The 6,132-nt window shown below is 43.2% G+C and overlaps 1 protein-coding gene across 8 annotated transcripts in view; it reads right to left on the reverse strand.

Moving 5' to 3' along the window:
- Positions 1–4,728, reverse strand: part of ICA1 (islet cell autoantigen 1) — a 65,947-nt gene extending 61,219 nt beyond the window's left edge. For all 8 annotated transcript variants that reach the window (XR_005955017.1, XM_041466399.1, XM_041466403.1 and 5 more), the window contains exon 1: positions 4,594–4,728. The gene's annotated coding sequence lies outside the window, so the exon portion shown is untranslated. The remainder of the gene's footprint in view (positions 1–4,593) is intronic.
- Positions 4,729–6,132: the final 1,404 nt, after the last annotated feature.

Here is a 6,132-nt window from a genome sequence, read left to right on the forward strand (position 1 = left end):
ACTCAATTTTACACTGACTCTATTTAATACTCTGTGTAGGGCATGTATGGGTCACATCTAGTGCAGACAGTACTTCAAGAGTTACTTTCTTCCAAAACACAATTGTCGTACTTCTAATTTCAGAACACACAATGTGGGAAATTATTCTACTTAAGTTCCTGGTGTAGTCTACAGAAAGGATTATATCTGGGGCCATGTTTTATGCTGTGATTTAGTCTTTACTTTTCTATTCTCAACTCTGGTGTATACACTTGGCAGACAAACTACAAATTTACAGTTTGTTTATTGCTCCCTTATTCCAAGAACTAAAGAGTATCAATCCACCTGAACCACTCACTCTGGTTTTCAATACTTGTATGGTTACAAGTAATCTTTAGCCAACCTCAAAAAGAAGAAATTTGGCACTGTCAACATGTGTTTTAAAACTTTTTTTGCCATATTTTTGCCCCCACAAAATGCAAGGACCAACTCAACAGTTAGCATTCCTCTCAAAAAAAACCAAAATTTGTGTCTATTTGGTACTCTATATCTGTCATATTATTTCAAAAAATATCAGGGCAAACTTACAGGCATAAGTGATCTTTTTTCTAGAGCATAAATGCATTGAAATGATACTTGGAACTGGGTTGGGGGTTTTCTTGGTTGTTTTTTACAGCTGAGAACAAAAAATTCCTAAACCCAGTGGATTCTCAAAAACACCGATAAGAATGGCACATGAAGTCACAACACGTACAGTTCATGTAGTCTCAGAACAAATTATTTCAAATTAATGCTGGTAGACTGCAAGATTGACAAGCAAACAACAGCACTTTCTAGATAAGCTCATTTGCACACAGAACTTGATAATTTGCACAGAGATATTTAATAATACAAAAATTTAAATTCCTTTTTCAGATTATACTGATTTTTCATCTGCTTACTGTGGAATAATGTAGGGACAGTACATAGTATCACTTTCCCCTCAGATAACATATTTTACTTCACTAGTAAAGTGTTCCACTTATATTTGTGGAGAACAGTGAGACAACCAGGTAAGCATTGCAAGTACTACATGCATTTTATGGAAGAATAATTTGAGTATAAGTCGTTGAATGGTACGTCTAAGCTCACTGCCAATGAGCAAAACTGGGGATATTTACTATGCAGTATTTAATCTTTTTCTAAATGCAGACTTGCTTTGTTTCTTCAAAATGACTATCAAATTGTTTTGTAACGCACATTTGTTCTCTTAAGAGCCACAATTTGTAAACTTAATAGCTGAATACTATTAAACAAAATATCATATGGAACATGCACTGTACATAGATTATAAGAGACAAGATTGTTTTTCTGATGCACTCTACTTGTAGTCAGTGTAGAGTCTTAATATTGGGAAACTTTCCTCTTGCGAAACTATGGGAAAAGTAGTGAATGGACAAAAAAAAAAAAAAAGAAACTCTTGCATGTACAGTACATTACATACAAACATATAAGGCATTAGAACTCCAAACTAATGGCTCTCTTATTTAGGCACCCTATTTGCTGGCACAGTCAAGCTTCTCACATTTCTGCCTCCCTCCTGCCTTTTCATCCATTCAGAAGCCAGAAGGCAATGCCATTTATACCCAAGGGGAAACAATGCTGGAGGAGGGAACACGAGAAAATAATTTTCTCCAGATTCCTTTAGAGATTATTTCACATCTGCAGATAAGAGATTCGATTAACAAAACTGCCTCAGCACGCACAGCAACAACAATACAGGAGATCTCCTTGCACCGCCCTTTGAGTAAACACCATCACTGCAGGCTAAATATTCTCAGCAGACATATAGTCCCCTCAGCTCGTGTATTACTGCTCTCAGTAATATCCTGGCACACCAGCTGACTGCTCCTAGAGCAGTGGTGATCCCTATGAAGCCACTTGCAAGGTGGACCCAAGCACTGTTTCCGTGACTTGGTACGGACAGTTCTCAAGGCTGACGCAGGCAATTGCATAAGCGGTCAAAATGCCCCTCAGTTTGCTGTGGCTAACAATAACCACAGGAAAAAGTACTGTGAGACTGCTATTACTAGCAACACTTAAAAGGTCAAATGTTTCTACTGTTCTTGACCGTTTGGTTCTTTCTCTAACAAACTTCACTCTCTGGGCTTTTGTATTTTTAATGTTTCTGCATCATGTGGCATAATTTTGTCTCCAGAGTGATTTTATGGTTGAGAAGCAGCAAAACATCTTGAAGAATAAACTACACAGCAATACTCTTGGAGGTGATTTTGAAAAGAGAAGTATTATAAAGTCTTCGAGAACATTTTTTGTCTTCTTGTTTATTTTAGCACATTTTTTTTTCTGCCAACTTGTACCAACACTACTTGCTTTCAACACTACTTGAAGACTGAAAAGAGCTGTTATTATTAATTTCTTCAAGAAAAGATGATGTGAGAAATCATCTGAACAATTTAATAACTGTGAGGATATATGGATAACAGAGATGAATTGGCAAGATGGTTGGGCTTGAAACTCTATAAGCCAGGACAACACCCCCTAACTCTGTAGTAGGGTTCAACAGGAATTTTACTTTGCATTATGTGATCCCCTATACTTCCCACTAATATAAACTTCTGAAAGAAAAATGTTAATGAAACCTCCCCCTTCCATAACTGGTCTTCTTGAATCTGTAAATCTGCAGTTTATATTTGAATCTCAACTCCAACAAACACAACAGAAGAAAGCACCATTATCTAAAATACTTTTTTTTTCTTTTTTTTCTCAACTGAAAAGGAAGCAAATTCCACTGACCAGCATCTAGATTATTGAGTAAAGTGCTGGAACCTTTCTGGAAACAACAATGTTTCATGCATGACATTCTGGCAGTGAAGAAACTTTAAAAACTCATTTAGACTGAGGTTTGGCACTATTTAACCACCACATTATCTTCCAGTAGAGTGTGTCATGTACAAAATGTGACTGGTTATACCAGTTATGGCAGTTCACTACTCAAAAGATCTCTGTGGCTTGACACTAAATTCCTCCTTCAGTGGTATTAACATTAATATTAAACTATTAAATTACTAAGTTTAAACCAATAGGCTGTTCAAACAGCAGTTAAAAAAAAAGGCAAAAAACTTGCTAATGTCTAAATGAGGTGTTTCTGGTCATCATGCTAAGTATCACCAAGAACTGCAAGTTCTAGATCTGTGCCAGACAGCACTGTCAAGGCGTTCTTTCACTACCTCTTTCAGAATGCTGGATAGACAAAGTGGAAAGAGGGGATTATCAAAAAATCAGATAAAAGACCATAATGAAATGCCACCTGCACTACAGATGCCAAAATCTAGCCCACCGTTTTCTCTGTCCAACAGTTTGGAAAAGTGATCAAACAGTTTTGTCCTTACAAGAGTCTTGCTAGAGCAGAACACAAGAACAATTTATTTACAAGAAGTCTACTCTGAAACAAGGGCCACAGCTGCTTTCTGAGACCCAAACTAAATAAAATCTATCCAGAAACCGAAAGAAAGAGGATAACACAATTAAACACAGGGAGAACAAAAGCAAACAAACAGGTGTTTAATGGAAATAAAAGGTCATCTTGGTTTAAAGCAAGGCTTGTAGGCAGGGAGAAAACATCACAAACAACCAAACAGAAGAACAACTCCAATGCCGAGCTTCCAAAATACTACTACAATGTAACTTGGTGGTAGGGGGTTAAAGGATGTAACCGTGAGATTACCAGAGTCAATTTCACATTTACACCTCTGAACTAAGGCAAGCCTGAATGACTGCTTTAGGAGGGGTCACGCAGATCCTTGAGGCTATCAGCTTTACGCAAAACAGTGTGAAACAGAAGACTTATTTACACATGGCACTGAACAAATACATAATGATATTGACAAATAACACAGTGCCCTTCACCCCTTTCTGCTACTAAAAACTGACCTGATGTTTCAAGTAATATCCGATTTTTCTATTTTCTTCTAAAAGACTATAGCAGCTTCCATGGGTAACGTGGATGGATATAAAATAAACCTGATTACCAAGATGAACCTTTCACAAATTATAAGCTTCAAACCGTAAATGTGGGGTTCTTGAATTGCCATTTCACCAGCTCTTACTGCCTCGGTGCTGGTTCGAGGTCTGACATTACCTGACCAGAGGATGCCCCGCCACCCCTCTCCACCCGGCTGATCCCAGGAGGGTTCGGAGCGCAGCCGGGCAACCTGCGCCTCAGCCCGGCAGCCAAGCCGGAAACCGCCGAGGAGAACCGGCCGTTTCCCTCGCCGCTTCCAGCGGGCAGAGCGCCAGGGAGGATGTACGGGAGGCACAAACGGATAAATGCAATAATCATGGCGAGACAACCGCACGGCGGGAGGGGGAACACAAGGCAAAAGGAGGAACAGATGCCATCTTGTGCCTCGGAAATTTCGCTCTGAACAGGTCCGGCCGTGGATACAGCGCTGACGGGCACCAGCTCCGCAGGCCCGGCGGCCGCGCCGCCTCCCTCGCCCCGAGCGGGCTGCCCGCGGGGGAGGCAGCGCCCACCCGGGGCTGGTACCCGCGGCACCGGCTCTCCCCGCCCGGCCCCAGCACGGAGACCAGCGAGCCCCCCCTTCCCTCACTCACCTTGCGGAGGGAAGGGCCGAACCGCAGGCACCACCGCCCCTCCAGGTGTTCCAGCGCCGCCGGCGTCAGCGCGGCGAGCGGAGCCGCCTGTGCCGGCGCGGGCGCCCCCGCAGCGGGGCGGAGCTGCCGCCCGGCCCGGCCCAGCCCGGCCCCCGAGCCGGGAGGGCGCGGCCGCCAGGTCCGCGGAGCTCGGGCCGGTCACTGCCCGGTCGTGGCCGGGGTAAGGACGCGTTTCCTCCTGCTTTCCCTGCAGTGCTGTGAGGGAAGCGGAGGGAGAGTCACCCGGACTGGGGCCCTGATCACCGCGCCGACAAAGCCCTAAACCCCGAGCCTCCGCCCCTAGCCTGCTGGGGACCGCAGGTGTCCCGCCAGGAGCAGCAAGGAAATACGAAAATGTTTTGGTTGTCATAAATATTTGCCATCGAGGTAGTGGAAACTTGGAGGAAAAGGCCCTTTAACGTCGCAGGCAGGTGGCAGTGTCGGGGGGAGGAGGTCAGGAGTGCGTTGGTTTTGAGATAATGTCGGAATTGGGTCATTGGGGTTGTGTGAGAGCTTTTTGAGTAAAGGAGGTGGATTTGAAGCTGATTTCAGAGCTTGAAATGAGGAGAAGAGTTCACAGGTGGCATTTGAAAATGAAGTAAAAGGAGAAACGGAGAGCAGCAAGATCGTGTGAAAAATGATCCCACTTAAATGGGGCAGTGTTAACTTACCGGTGTGAGAGAGCAGAGGTGTAAGCACAACGCAGGGCATGAAAGCAGGAATGGAGAAGAGGCTGGGTTGATGGGGCCCAGAAAAGGGTTGAAGAAGAGTGGACAGGAGGAAGCTGTGGAAAATGAATAGAGAAGAGTAGTAGTGAGGCATCATTTTCTGCTCCTTACAGAGGTCCCAAGCATTCATGTCAGCGTCTCCATGTTTCTGTGAGGCAGAGCTGTGCTACTTCGTTGGAAGTCACAGATCTAAGAGTGAAAGTGCAAGATGTTTTCAGCAACAGGGACTGTGCTGTGAGACAGTGACTGTGAAAAAGACTTGGTATCCTAATGGATAAAGAGCTAGGCATGCACTCCTGAGCTCTGAATAAATCAGCTGGGTTGATTTAACACTATATAATGTGAGGAATTTCAGGTATCATTTGGGGGCTTGTTTAGTTTCCCTGTTTGGCATTAGTGTGACCTCTAACAGCAGGTCATAGCCCCAAGCATGGTGTACGTAGCACAGACAGTGTGTTGACTAACAAGAATGGTTTTATGGCAAGAAATACAGGATTGTTTCCCAGAACTACAGAAACCCTAATAGGATAGGTTTTGTGTTAAAGCAAAGTAACAGCAAGAAAATATTTTTATGTGAGACAAATCTCTTAATAAGGTCCTTCATCTTGCAAAAAAAGGTATGACACGGTCGAAAGCTTGGAATACAGGAAAGCTGGTGTAAAATATCTCATTTACTTTTGGATGTTATACACCCTTCAGCTGCCTTGTTATTCTAGAGCTCTCTTTAGAGCAAATATAAAAAGATGCATTTTAGGGTGTGGTTATCTGGGTT

Source organism: Pyrgilauda ruficollis, unplaced genomic scaffold (genome assembly GCF_017590135.1).
Source record: "Pyrgilauda ruficollis isolate IOZ18807 unplaced genomic scaffold, ASM1759013v1 scaffold2, whole genome shotgun sequence".
NCBI lineage: Eukaryota > Metazoa > Chordata > Aves > Passeriformes > Passeridae > Pyrgilauda > Pyrgilauda ruficollis.